This window comes from Mauremys reevesii, linkage group 19 (assembly GCF_016161935.1).
Source record: "Mauremys reevesii isolate NIE-2019 linkage group 19, ASM1616193v1, whole genome shotgun sequence".
NCBI lineage: Eukaryota > Metazoa > Chordata > Testudines > Geoemydidae > Mauremys > Mauremys reevesii.
Window position 1 is genome coordinate 7,711,968 of NC_052641.1, and position 13,494 is coordinate 7,725,461.

The following is a 13,494-nucleotide window of genomic DNA, read 5'->3' on the forward strand; positions in this document are numbered from 1 at the left end:
GCAGGAAGGAGCTGATAACACGCAGTACTTTTCAGTTGTGAGCATAGCCCAATGTGATCTTTTTTTCTTGTTGAAATATCATGCTTCTGTTGAAAGTAAATTTGTAAAGGGATTAGCTTTGATTGCTTGCAGAAGAATAGTCTTTTTATTCCATTTAAAAAAAATGGATAAAGAACTGCCAACTTGTTATATTGGTGAGATATCTTAGCATTGGTCTAAAGGGCGATCACTTTTGAATGCTGAGGGAAGCCTGTCTTGGTGGTGAGGGAATTTTTTTGTGCACAAGGACTGTGTCAAGGTGAAACTGGGCCATTTTGTTTTTTCAGTCGCTCTTTTGTGAGTGCAGCCTAAAAGAGTGAAATCCTCTGCCAGTTATTAGTGAAAGGACAGCATGGTATCAGCTCTTGCCCTGAAAGCATGGACGGAAGAAAACATTGTTTACCATCCTTGATACTTTAATTAACAACAACATCAGCAACAAGAAGCTTAAGACACTGCAGATCAAGGGCCAGCCTAGTCCTTCCTGTAACTCCGTTGAAGTCCAGCCCAGTTTAGTTTCTTTCTTGGGCTGAGTCAGCACTGTGTGAACGTTGGGAAGGGCAGAGCTCAGTAACCCACAGCTTGGGTGTTTGCCATTGAAAACTTCTAACTAATCCTTGTGGGGGATGATGGAATCGAGGTGAACTAATTGTCAGTGAAGCATGCTGGGGATATTTCTTTTTGGAGTGGGGTGGCATTGATTATTACACCACTAGCTTTAGTAATTCCCCCGTCTTCAGTAGCAAGAGTGCTCATGGATTGCTTCCTACTTTGTTAGTTCCAGGACTGTATTACTGGAGCAAAGGTGGGGAAGGGTGCACTCCTCCTAGTTCTGAGGAAGCTAAAGTATCTTGCAATATGACGAGAAAGAGTGAACAGTAGGCAACAGTTCTTTTTGTACAGTCTATGCCATTGAGGAATTGTGTTGGATGGCTGTAATGTTAGTCCTGGCATTGCCCGTTGTTAATGAATTTCCAGCAGCAGCAGGAGTATGTTTTTGCAGTGCTGCATGTTGGAAAATGGCTATTTATGTCCTTGGTGGTGGTGTGAAGAAGGGGATTGTTTTAACAGGTAGGCAAATGCTGATGGCTCCTACTGGATTCTTCCTGCAATAGCTGTGGGCTTAAACACAATACGCAGGTGAAAGTTAATGCAGTCAAATGAGTTCAAAAGGGCATTTCTGTGACAGACTTTGCGGCGCTAGATGCACTGTGTTTTTCAGGAAGATTTTGCCAGACAGTTGTTGAGTTTCTTAGGTTTATTTTTCGCTCAGAGCCATCTTCTTTCAATCCTTTCCGAAAGCTTTGGCTAGCACAGATTGTCAATGTTCTGTGGACATTTTTAGGGAATACTGATGGGTGTGTATGTAGGGGGAATAATTAGCTACTAAATGCAAATGGATTGCATTTTACTGTTTTAAATACCATTGTAGTCTCTCTGAGGGTGGGTTAATTATGTCTTCCTTTTGTTGGGTGTGAGGAAAGGGTTTTTTATATATATGGGGAGGAGCATTGTTTTCAGAACATGTTTTCAAATGTGACGGAACAAAGCTGTGTTTGTCATCTTGGAAAAGCTACAGTTCTGCTGGGATCCAGCAGTGCTGCCTGGTTTCTCAATGTGTGTGTTCCTAACAACGGATTTTTATCTTTTGTCTGATGCCAGTGAAGGTTCCACAGGCACTAGAAGGATTTTCATGATGAGAAAAACTGCTCAAACTCAGGGCAGATTACAACTGGCTGAAGCAAAGGGGGCTGTTTTCAATTTTTTAAGATAAAATACAAGGAAAAATTGAAGCAAGAAAACTAAAACAGGACTTCAAATCTGATTGCTATGTCCACCACAAACCAAATAATGATCTCGCATTAACCCACCACGTGTAAGTGCTGGCATGTCTTGCAAATATAGAATCCAAAGGTCTCATAACACCAGGGCTGTGGGCATACAGTGAAGGAACCTCCTGTTGAGGTAGGATCCATATATCATAGTGTCTCTCCCAAAGTGCAGACAGTTCTTGTTTCCTTCCTCGTTTTGTAGAAAGTGACTATAGCGCCTGGATCAGTGCTCTTCCCCCTCCTCATTCATCCAGGGGATGGGTGAGAATTAACCTCGTCACTAAAACAATTCCAAATGCTCATTTCAGAATCTCTTCCAGCCTCTGGCCTGGCCTCCTCTCACTTGTCCTGTTGGAAGGTGGGCTAGGGCTGTAGTGTCTGGCACCAGAAATTAAAGGGAAGACTCAACAAGAAGAAATACGACACTTCAATACACATGCCTTTTAGCTCAGGACCTCTCTGCAGTGGTCAGCTTACCCTGGGGTAGGACTGAGGCTTTGCTCAGCTTGATTCAGACGAAAAAGAGGAAACAGTCTGAGTATATTTAGCAAGAAGTCCAGTGTCACCAAACATGCAGCTTCTCAAGGTGTTCATGTGTCCTGGTCAAAGCTTGGTCTGGCTTGGCAGGACACTAGGACTTCCTCCTGACAGATCCCCCAGGCTAACTCCCCTTCCTGTGGATGAGCCCATGTAGAACAGCTTTCTCTTTCCAGCTAGGACGCTGGGCAGCTTCTCCATGACAGGCAAGGCCCTCCCACTGGTTCATTTGAAGGGAATTAGCCACATCCCTGTCTGACCCCCCTACATTTAGTCTGGACTAAGTTTCAAAAGTGAGCTCTTAGAAGTGTTAGGTAACATCCTAACTAACATATTCTGAAAGTCTAGTGTAGACAAGGCAGTGTAGATTTTTAACAGGTGCTAAGCTGATTGAGCTAGAGGCCGGACGTCCCCCAGTGTAGCTCTGCTGCTAGGAGTGCTGGGATAGACTGACTGCCAGAGGCAGATTGGCCACCAGTTGTCTTGACCCCATCTGAGCAAGGTAGGAGAACGTAGTGATTTAATCACCAGCAGCGTGTCGATATTAGTGCTCCCATCATTGCTGTCGTAGCTGGAGCTGCACCATTGCTGGTGCAGTGTTGGGAAAACTCCACTGCAGAGCAGGCCTTGATGTCTTTTACTGGATTCCTAGACTCCATTGTAAGCCCCACCTAAGGAAGTTAGGTGCCCAAATCCCATTGGATTTTCAGTGGGATTGGGTACCTAACTTCCTTAGACAGACTCCTTTACAAATCCCAGCTTTAGGGCCAGTTTCTGCTTTTTGTTCCACTAGTGCAACTCTGCTTAATTCAGTGGAGGAACTGAAAGCAAAATAGACTAGTAGATGCCTAGCTCTTTGGCAGACAGCAGCCCCTGAGTTTGTTAAAAGCAGTTCATAAGAAAAAAAAAGAAAGTGGCACTGACTAGCCTTTCAGACACCTGAGACCAGTCCTTAGAAATGTTATAGGGCTGCAGCAGTGATGTGAAGGCAAAAGCGACTCACCAAGTAGGCTATATGGCACATATTCCTCAGTCATTACTAGCCAAATAATGACCATTGGAGGCTCATTGCCTTTGCTTCAGTACCTTAACTCCTTCTGCCAGTCGTTATCTGATTGGTAATGACCTTAAACCCAGACATATGGCTTAAGCATTGTAATTGTCCACTGTGCTGAATCCTCTTTTTGCTGGGAAACCGTGCAAGCGTTTTCTTTAAAACATGGAGTTTGTCTCTGCTTGTGCCTTGTTGTGTCTCATATCACCCTTCTCCTCAAACACTTGTCCTGGCTTGCTGGCCCCAATTTAAAGATTGCATTTCAGCTTTTCAGAACCCTCAAAGGGCTCCTAACTGCTGCACTCCTGCTCTGGCAACATTAACTGCCAGTCCCTCCACTACTGGGGGACAGGATCAGAGTCCTGCCTACTCATTCAGTCTGACTGTCCATCTGCCGGAGTCAGGTCCCCACCTTCCCTCAGCATACACAAGCTCTGTGGAGTGTTCTGCAACGACCTGTGGTGGATGGGCAAGAAGAATTGGACTGTATTATACCGTAATCAGCCATGGGAGTTCTGCCCCAGGAAAACTGGCCAGCTTCATGGTGTGATGCCACTAGGAGGGGACAGAGCAGGGTGTGGTTACGCTGGCTGGAAAGAGGATTCTCGCCTGGGGTTATCAAGGCAGGTATATAAAGAGAAAGTGGGAAGTAGTTTAGAGGCTCTCTCTCAGGGACAGAGGGTCTTTTACACATCTGCAAAACAAGGTTAATCACTCCGCTACCAGCGGGAGGACAAGGCTTAATTAATTAATGAGCATAGATAAAGTACCTTGGGGTTCTTGGATGACAGGTGCTACAGGGGAACAGAATGTTATTATTGTCCATAAAGTATCTTTGAAAAATGATATACAGTGAAAGGAGAGAGTGATGGGTGTACAGCTTGCAGGGGAAGAACAAGAAATGAAACAGTGAAGGGAAAGATCTGACATGTAAATGATATATATGCGAGGATGCTAGCTGCAAGGAGGGGAGAATAGAAAGACCCAGGAAAGGACAGGTGGGTGGGGTGTAGAGTCAGGAACAGGCAGGTTTTTAAGGTAGTATTTGAAGAGAGGAAGTGACATAGTGGCTCGTGAAGAGAAGGAAGTGCACAACAGATCATTCTTAGAGCGTCCTCCACTCCCTGACCTACTTGCTGTCAGTAATTTGCAGTTAGAAAGGAAAACAAAAGAAACTGAAGTTCTCCTTAGAAAAGATATAGATCCATCGTTCCACTCTGCCTTCTCCAGGAACTCTGAATCAGCTTTACGGAGATGGGGAGAGGCAGATGTCTGGAATTGACGGTGAACCCTCTGGAGAAAGCAGAAGGGTAAACCCCGGGCCACATATTTCACTCTGGTGTTATGAATCATGATACTGAAGGAGGACAGTATTGGAATCCTGAAAGTAGCCTCAGATTTATCTACCAACTTTAATGTGCAAGCCCCTTAATGCAAGAGCAGCTCTTTCCCCAAGAACGACACAGGTGTTACTTAATTGGCTTGCCTGGGGATACATCTCACCATGACACATTATGAGCGTTAGAAATGATCTGTCCCTAACCTCCTTCATAATCCATTGCAAACTAAAAGTCTGCTTTCCCCGCCTCTGCGCCTGGAGGAGCCCCCACTAACCTGATATATCTTAATCTCATTTTATTTTCCAGATCATTTGATTTCTCAGTGCTTCTGCAGTCCTTAGTGTTCTCGGGAATCTTTGGGTCCATCAATCGTTATCTCGGTGCCTTTGGTTTCCTTGTCAGGCCCTTAGCAACCTTGGAACAAAGTTCCCAAACTGTCTCTCATATATAACCCAAACTGTTTATAATGTGGAATCTTTTAGTAGTATGGGTACAACTCTTGGTAAATCAAATTCTGCCCTCTTTGTAGTATGATACTGGTGATTTCCTTTCCCTTCTCCCTCCTCTACTATTGGAGATTGGGAATTAAATGCCAAATATTTAATAGATCCACCTGTGTGTTTAAAGGACATCCCAGTAACTGGATTAATCACAAAACAGAGAAACAAATATCTCAAATAGTTTAAAAAAAAAAAGTGAATAAGCAAATGAAACTGAAATCAGCACCCTTCTACTCTGCATTCAGCACCAAACCTTGTCCAAGCAACCTTCCTCCTACACTTAGTTTAGGTACAGATTCCAATCTTTAAACTGATGGGAATCCATTCGAACTGCAGTGACTTCAGTGGAGTTACTCTAGATTTTCACCAGAGCAAGGAGATCAGTCTGGCCCTTAATTTCTGTATTGTTCTTTACTTTCTAAATAGCAGTTAAAATTAGTAATAATAGTGTCTGAAATGACAATAATCTCTTAAGTATTCCTCCTGCTGATTACATCCAGGGAGTGGCATGGGTTAGCTCTCCCCAGCTATTTACCTCCAGAAGTTCTGCAGTTGCCTTGCAGCCTTCGTCCAAGAACACCTTGAATGGGAAGGAAAAATGAAAGTCCCCTGGTTTTTCGAAGTTGTCAATTGTGCTCTTGGCTAAGCTGATTATTTTATTTATTCCAATAATCCACTCTTCCAGAATAAAAGAAAATTAATTGTCTGCCTATTTCTGGAGTGATTTGCCCTTCAGACAGAGTTGCTAGGCAAAGTGCTTAAAATCTGGGCTGAAAAGATGGCTGAGTGTTTAAAATCGGAGTTGCTGTAAGAGAGGGTTTGGATTTGAATAGGCTAGTATTCAAGTTGCCACAAAGAGTACCATTTGCTCAGTGTTCTGTAGGATTATGAAGTCCTTTCTCTACATATTAAAAACGGGGTCAAACCTGTTGTGATAGATAATGTTTCTTAGCTAGGATTTTGTTGGTAATATGAACTGGCTGGAATTGGAGCCCTAAAAATTATACAGCATTAAACACAAACTTTTTTTTTTTTAAATGTGGAGCAATGTCATTGTTTTTCATTGGGTTTACTTGTTTGCCTGCTAGTCAGTTTCAGCTGCATTACACTGCTTGAAAACAGTTAAAGATCTATTTCAGTGAGCTGTGGTGGAACAATGAGACTTTTACTGCGTATTATACCTGGCTCTTTGGACTGTTAAATATCACGTGATTTCTTGTCTGCACAGGGACAAGCTAAATTTACTACAGCAAAATGCTGTATGGCTTCTTGGCAAAGATCAAAAGCAATGTCATAATATTTAGTGATGAGAGTAGCTACTGCAGAGAGATTTAGGTCAGTGTCTGTGTGTGGTGAAGAGGAGAATTTCATCTTTATCTCGGGTCACATTGTCTTTGAACCTGCTGCTAAATTTTGTTCTTGTTTAAGAAGCTTTTACCCTGGAATTTACACCAGTGTATCTCCATTAACATCTATGGAGTGACTCCAGATTCAGGCAGGTGCAACTCCTCCATTTTGCCATTTAGATAAATTCACAACCCAAATGGCCACATCCAAATTTCCTCCTGCCTCCGCCACGAGATTAGGTTCAACACATGGCAGAACGAATGCATGGGCTGAATGAACAGCTTGGCTACTAAATGGCAAACTAGGCTTCTTGTGGCTGATATGATCAGCCTCCTGCCCACCAGGAGAGCTAAGTGCTTGGGCCTGTGTCATCCATTGCACTTGCCAGGTGTGCTTCAGCTTGTGTTCCAGTGAATGTTGATCCTAATACACACTGGTGGTTTTGGCACAGTTTGGATTGTGCTGAACTATGGGAAATACAGAAACATTTAGAACTGTGAATACCGTCCGACCGAAGGCGTGCCTGGTATGAGGGCAGGAGAGACAAAGGGAATGAACAGGGGGTTGTTTGTCCAAACCATTCGCTTTTCCCCCCAGCATTATATACTGGTATATGTGGGTGCCTCACCCTCGAATTCAGTGGAGATTCTCACTTACACCAGGACTGAGTCTGGTCTGAAACCTCCCTCCTCACCTCGCTGCATGATCAGAAGGCAGCAAGGACAGAGCCTTGGCAGCTCCAATGCTGTTTCAACACAGAAGGGTACCAAGAAGCCACATGGCAGTAAATCCCTCATATCTGTCGTGTGTTTCCACCACCTGTTTTTGTGAGGCTGTCCCAAGGTAATCCATCATAGTAACGAGCGGGGTAGGAGTTAATTAATTTCCATGATCTTTCCTTAGCACTTAGTCCAGGTAGTAGTAACTGTTTTACTAGGCTGCTGCGATAATCCCATAAGGGACCCACTGGGAGCAGGCTCAGTGCAAAGGATCAAGAGACCAGGGATATTTCCATCCGCCCAACCGCACAGGTGAGAATCCTTTGCATTTCCATCCACAATTTGGCTGTGCCTCCATGTACGGGAGAACAAATCTCTACCCTCTTCGTTCAGCATAGATCTTGGGGTGGGCTTTTATTTTTATTTAAATACCATCAAACTAGCGAGACAGTTAATTAGTGAGGCTTCTAATAGCTTTCTGTTTTGCCAGAGAGTGATTTAGAATTGGTCTGTATAGCATGTTACAACAGAACTCTCTCTCCTTCGAATTCTGAAGTCCTCAAGGGATTTGCTGCAGCATAAAGCTGCCCAATTCTATTTCTTCTTTTTCTGCTTAATATGATGACGACGTGTTGAGCACTGTTGATGTGCTTGGCACTTAACAAACATCCAGGAAGACATTGTCCCGGCCCTGAGGAGCTTACAATTTCACAGTCTGCTCCCTTTGAATTCAACAGGAAACTCCCATTGACTTCAGTGTTTCAGGATCAGTCCCTTAGTTAAACACAGGACCAGTTTCCCTGTCGATATAAACCAACATCGTTCCACTGAAGTAAATGGAGCTATGCTGATTTATATTAGCTGAGGATCTGACCCACAGGCAGTGTATTTCAGATGTTCCTGATACATACATTGAAAGCTGAATTTATAAGCCATGCAGAGTTTTGTTGTAAAAATATGATCTATTCTTGGTGGGTTATTGTCAAAAACACTTTTGTTTAACTGTAACACCCTAATAGCCAAGATGGAGTCCGCTCTGCAAGGCTGCTTCCGCCAAGTAATTGCATGCACAGGAATGCAGTAGGGAAACTCCCTACCACTCCAGGGACACCTGTTCTGTACCCTGTGGAGTAAACATCCCTCCCTCCCCTAGAATGGTACAATGAATACAGGAAAGGGACGTATTTATTTACAGAAGGATGAATGGAGAAAAACAACAAAGATAGAGAGAGCAGTAAAACAGGGTAACATCCAACCCAAGGGTCCAGGGGTACCACAATATAAAAGTATAGACACTGCACAATGCGTCTAGACTCAGAGGTTAGGAATCCTGGGCAGAGTTTCAATCCAGTCTTGGGTGCTTCTGGTTGTCTTCAGCGCCAGTAAACTTTCCTCAGCAAACCCCTCTGGTGCCTTCTTCTGCCCCTCTCTGCAAATCCACACAGAGCAACAACCTCCTTCCTTATTCCCAATGCAGAGTCACAAGCCCCACTACTCCTGGTCCCATACAGTTCTGGGTGATGATGATGATACTGGGTCCAGCTCTGGTTTGTCCTTCTCAGATGATTCCTTCCTGGCACGGTGCTCCCCATGGCTCCCAGCCTGGTCGGTTGCTTTGTCCCTCCTGGGCTCCAGTCTGGTTCTTGGCTGCTTTGGTACGCAAGGGCCTGCTTGATGTAGGCCTTCTTGTCTGGAGCTACAGACACTACACGGCCCTGGCCTCTCCCTCTCTTGACGCCTCTCCCCCTAGAACAACCAGCACTTCCTCCCCTTCAGGATGAGGGTTTAAAGGTACCGTGCTCGCTAAACCCCAAGGGGTTACAGTTGGAAGGTATGTGCATGGCAGGAGGATCATGTCCTGGTGAAAAGTCAAAGTTTATGAAATTCACAGCAAAGCTCCTGACAGACCAGAGACTTGTTTTAACCAAATGGATTGGTACATTTTGACATGTGCAGAACAAAGAGTAGAGAGGATGGATGGTAGAGGCCAACATTTGCAGGGCATTGTAGACCTTCTCAGGACCCTAGCTTGTGTCCCCTTCAGCCTTCAATAGTCTTTTCAAAGGCCCTGTGTTTTACAGGTACCTCTCTCTTTCTTCCAAGTGCTTTGTGGTGTTTCACTGCTGCACCTGCTTTGGCTAGCTGGGTCCCATTACTAGTCCACCCCAGTGTGATAGTCCTATCTTGTTGTGTCAACTGTGCCACGCCCTGAGCCTGACTCTGATCTCTGTTCCACCAGTGTCAATCTGGAGTGATCCACTCACATCAAGGGGCTGATTGGCCGATTCACTGCATCTTGTGTGATCATTTACACCTGTGTAAAGCAGATGTAAAATCGTACCAGATTAGAATGGCAGTGTGTTACACACACAGTGCAGAGCAAAAGAGAATCGGGCCCAGGGTGCTTACTCCAGATTTACACTTGTTTAACAGAGGTCAGAATCTGGCCCCCAGAGTTTAACTTCACCCGTGTTTTAAGACATTGAGATGGCTTGAGAGACCATGATGGCCAGGATCAGTAGGATTTGGCCTGTTAGTTGCAGCTTTGGTGCCACTGATGAAGCAGGTCACTTAGGGGGTATACAACAGGAATGTAGCTGCATTACACCCCTTGATATCGTCACATCATGCTGAAAGCTGGACCATGACCCAAAGCCTGTGTGTCTGGGTGTTATACTAGGCTGTACTTTGACTTGCAAGGAACACCTTACCAAAACCTTGCTGAAAATATGGACCAGCAAACTAGCTGGTCCTACCTTGGGAGCGAGTGCGGGGACACTAAGGAATTCTGGGCTTGCTTTCTACTATTCTGTAGCAAAATATTGCTCCACGGTGTGGCTCAGCTCTTTTCACACGGGACTAGTAGACAGTCAGTTGAATGAAACCATTCATATAATAACAGGTACCATGAGACTAACCCACCAAGCTTAGCTACCCGTTCTGTCCAATATTGCCTCTCTGGATATTAGGCAGCAAGTCACCTTGCAGAATTTGCTCCATAGGGTGCAAGACTTTACACATCTATCCCTGTTTAAAAATGGGTTTAATTTACTGAGCCACTGTCTCAGCTCAAGGCACCCCACTTGGAGAGTTCCCCTAAGGTGGGGGTTCTCAACCTTTTTCTTTCTGACACCCTGCCCCCCTGCATGCTATAAAACCTCCATGGCCCATCTGTGTCACAACAACTGATTTTCTGCATATAAAAGCCAAGGTCGGCATTAGGGGGTAGCAAACAGGGCAGTTGCTTGGGGCCCCAGGTGCCCTCACAAAGCTAAGTTGCTCAGGCTTTGGCTTCAGCCCCAGTTGACAAGGCTCATAGAATCTCAGGGTTGGAAGGGACCTCAGGAGGTCATCTAGTCCAACCCCATAAGGGGCCCTGAAAGGTCATTGAGTCCAGCCCCCTGCCTTCACTAGCAGGACCAAGTACTGATTTTACCCTAGATCCCTAAGTGGGCCCCTCAAGGATTGAACTCACAACCCTGGGTTTAGCAGGCCAATGCTCAAACCACTGAGCTATCCCTTTGATCTCTTGTCAGGGCCCTGGACCTCAGCCCTGCCTTTGGGTAGAAATTAGTCGCTTCAGAGGTGGAATGACCATGACTCCCCCTTTTGCCACCATGGCCTGTTAAAAGATATGGGTCATATATTTGCAGGTTGCACCTATCAAACAGGGCTACCTGGTTCCATCCTGGACATTGTACAATGCTCTTCCCTCATCTCTTGACTGGTTAAGACACTTAGATCAACACGCTTGACTTGACTATCTATGCAGATGTAGATATCTCCACACGTTCCCTTTCTCCTTTTCCCACTCACAAACTCATCCCCAAAGGCTGAGGCTTTGCAGGTGTTGTGTTTAAATGCGAATGCTGCAGGATCAGTAACACAACTTCACACTCTTCATCTTGAGGGAGACCAGGCTGAGCTCCCTAATCTGCGGCATTGCTCATTTTTCTGGGGTGACCGGTGCATACCCCATAAAGAAATAATCTTGTATCTCAAGCATGTTTCTTGCATCAGCATAGGAAGGAACAAAAAGCAGTGGGGCTGGCACACAATGAAGTGGTAGTGATATAAATTAGCAGACTGCGCTACAAAGCCAATAGGGTCCTACACGTATGTGATAACTTGAATACTATCGTTTATCCTATAGTCAGCCAACGCTCTCTCATTGTTTCTAGCTCCCCTGCCATCCAAATTTCAAGGGGCCCATTCTGCATGCTTTGTGCACCCAAAACTCCAGCTGAAGTCAGTGGGAGGAGTTCACCCAGGAGTGCTTCCTCTTGGTCTCCTGGCTTGGATTGATCATAGCAGCAGTTTACGGTCTGACCCCTCCTACGTTAGGGGACTATACTCTGCTCATGCAGAGGGATGGATTTGAGGATCCAATAGATCTTTTCCATCCCTTGAAATGGATCACCAAACACTGCATTCTGCTCTTTCTCCCCCAGATCCCAAAGGTGAGAAAATGGTCAGGCATCCTTGTAGACAGAGAAACCTGCCAGTGCTATCCATGCAGTTTCTCTTCTTAGTGAGCAACAAGAGATTCCTGGTTAAGAAACAGTCATGTCAATTCTGCATATCCGTGGGAAAGGCCCATTTCAACTCTCCTTCAGGCTTAGCCATCTAGCCTGTGTATTTTTCCAGTGGGTACCTTCTTAATGAGCTCTTGGCATCTCTGTTTTATAAGAATAGACCCCAAGGCAGTGCCACATACTATGCATGAACTTTAGGTGAAATAGAAAACCACAGTGATGGTGCATTCAGAAGGGTCCCCCCCCCCCACCCCCAAGTGCAGTGATACTTATCCCCATGATTTTCTTAAGCTGTTTTTCCCCCTGGTTGCAGCTTTCTTTGTCTCCATGGCAGCTGCGCCTGTAACTTTACAGTTCTGCATAGTTCTGAGCATGAGTGTTGACTATAAAAATTGAGTTGTTTGCAGGGTGTGGTGGGGTTGTTGCTTATGGCTGGTTTAAAAAAACAAAGTACTTTGTTTCCCAGTAATAGTTCAACAGCTGCTGTTTGCCTCTGGGTACTTTTACTTTGAGTTTGAGAACATGCATAGGCCTCAATTCTGCAGTTTGATCCGGGCAGAGGGACCTTTATAAGCAAACAGAGTTCCAGTGAAATGAGCGTGATGGAACTGGGGTCTACCCACGTGCTTCAAATTGCAGGATTGTGGCCACAGTCATTCCTAACCCAGAGCTATCTCATCAGGATTCACTGGTGTAGTTTTTTGCTGTTCCAAAATCCTGGATGAAGAGCTGGAATAATAATTTTTTGAAAAACCGAGACTGAATAAACTTTCGTTTCCTCTTTCTGCGTTGCCACTGCACATGAAAGCAGGTGGAAATGTTCAAATGGCTAAGATCATGGCTTCATGGCCTTTTTCAGGCTATCGTGGCTCAGAGAAAATGGGAATGGATGTCCTGGACAGAAAAAAACCCAAACCCTCTAACATGTTTCAGGCTCATTTTTCCCCTCCCAAATGCTCTTTTTAAAGAATTACAAATGCATGTTGGCATAGAAACTACAGAATCTGATTGAAGCATGCAAATGTAAAAGGAGCCTTTTCTGTGTGAACAACATGGACAGAGTCTCAGAAAAAGCTGGCTAAGATCTTTTGCAAGGCAAAGAAAATTGTCCAGATGTTGCTGGAATTATCATGGCACTAAATATTTAGGGTTTTTTATTTGCATTTAAAATTCCAGAAGGCTCTAATGTAGGGAATGCAGATATGTTACCATTGGGTTTTCTTTCTCCTCCCTCCTTCTTTTGAAAGAATTTATGGCCTACAAATATTGCTAAAATCTGTTTGGCTTTGAATAGTGCCAAATCCTCATTAAAACATGTGGCTATTTCTGTGGTTTAATCTGTTGGAAATGTATCCGAGATCCAGTTATGTTAAATTAAGGAATAATATTGGCGTGGATGTTGTTTGAAATATTAAATGTGGCAGTCGGCACACCAAGCAAAATGTTTGCACATTTTAATCACTTAATGATTTATCTCTTAGTTTAGTCCGAGACATGATCTGGAGTGCTTAAAACTGTCCCAGTTCTCCCTTTGGAAGGGAAATATTTGCTTCCTTTCCCCCTGAAACACCCAAAGAGTAACACAGTATCT

At 44.5% G+C, this 13,494-nt stretch overlaps 1 protein-coding gene across 6 annotated transcripts in view; it reads left to right on the forward strand.

Annotated features, from left to right (window-relative positions):
• EHMT1 (euchromatic histone lysine methyltransferase 1) overlaps window positions 1–13,494 on the forward strand; it is a 161,532-nt gene that overhangs the window by 24,127 nt on the left and 123,911 nt on the right. The gene's annotated exons all lie outside the window — the stretch shown is intronic.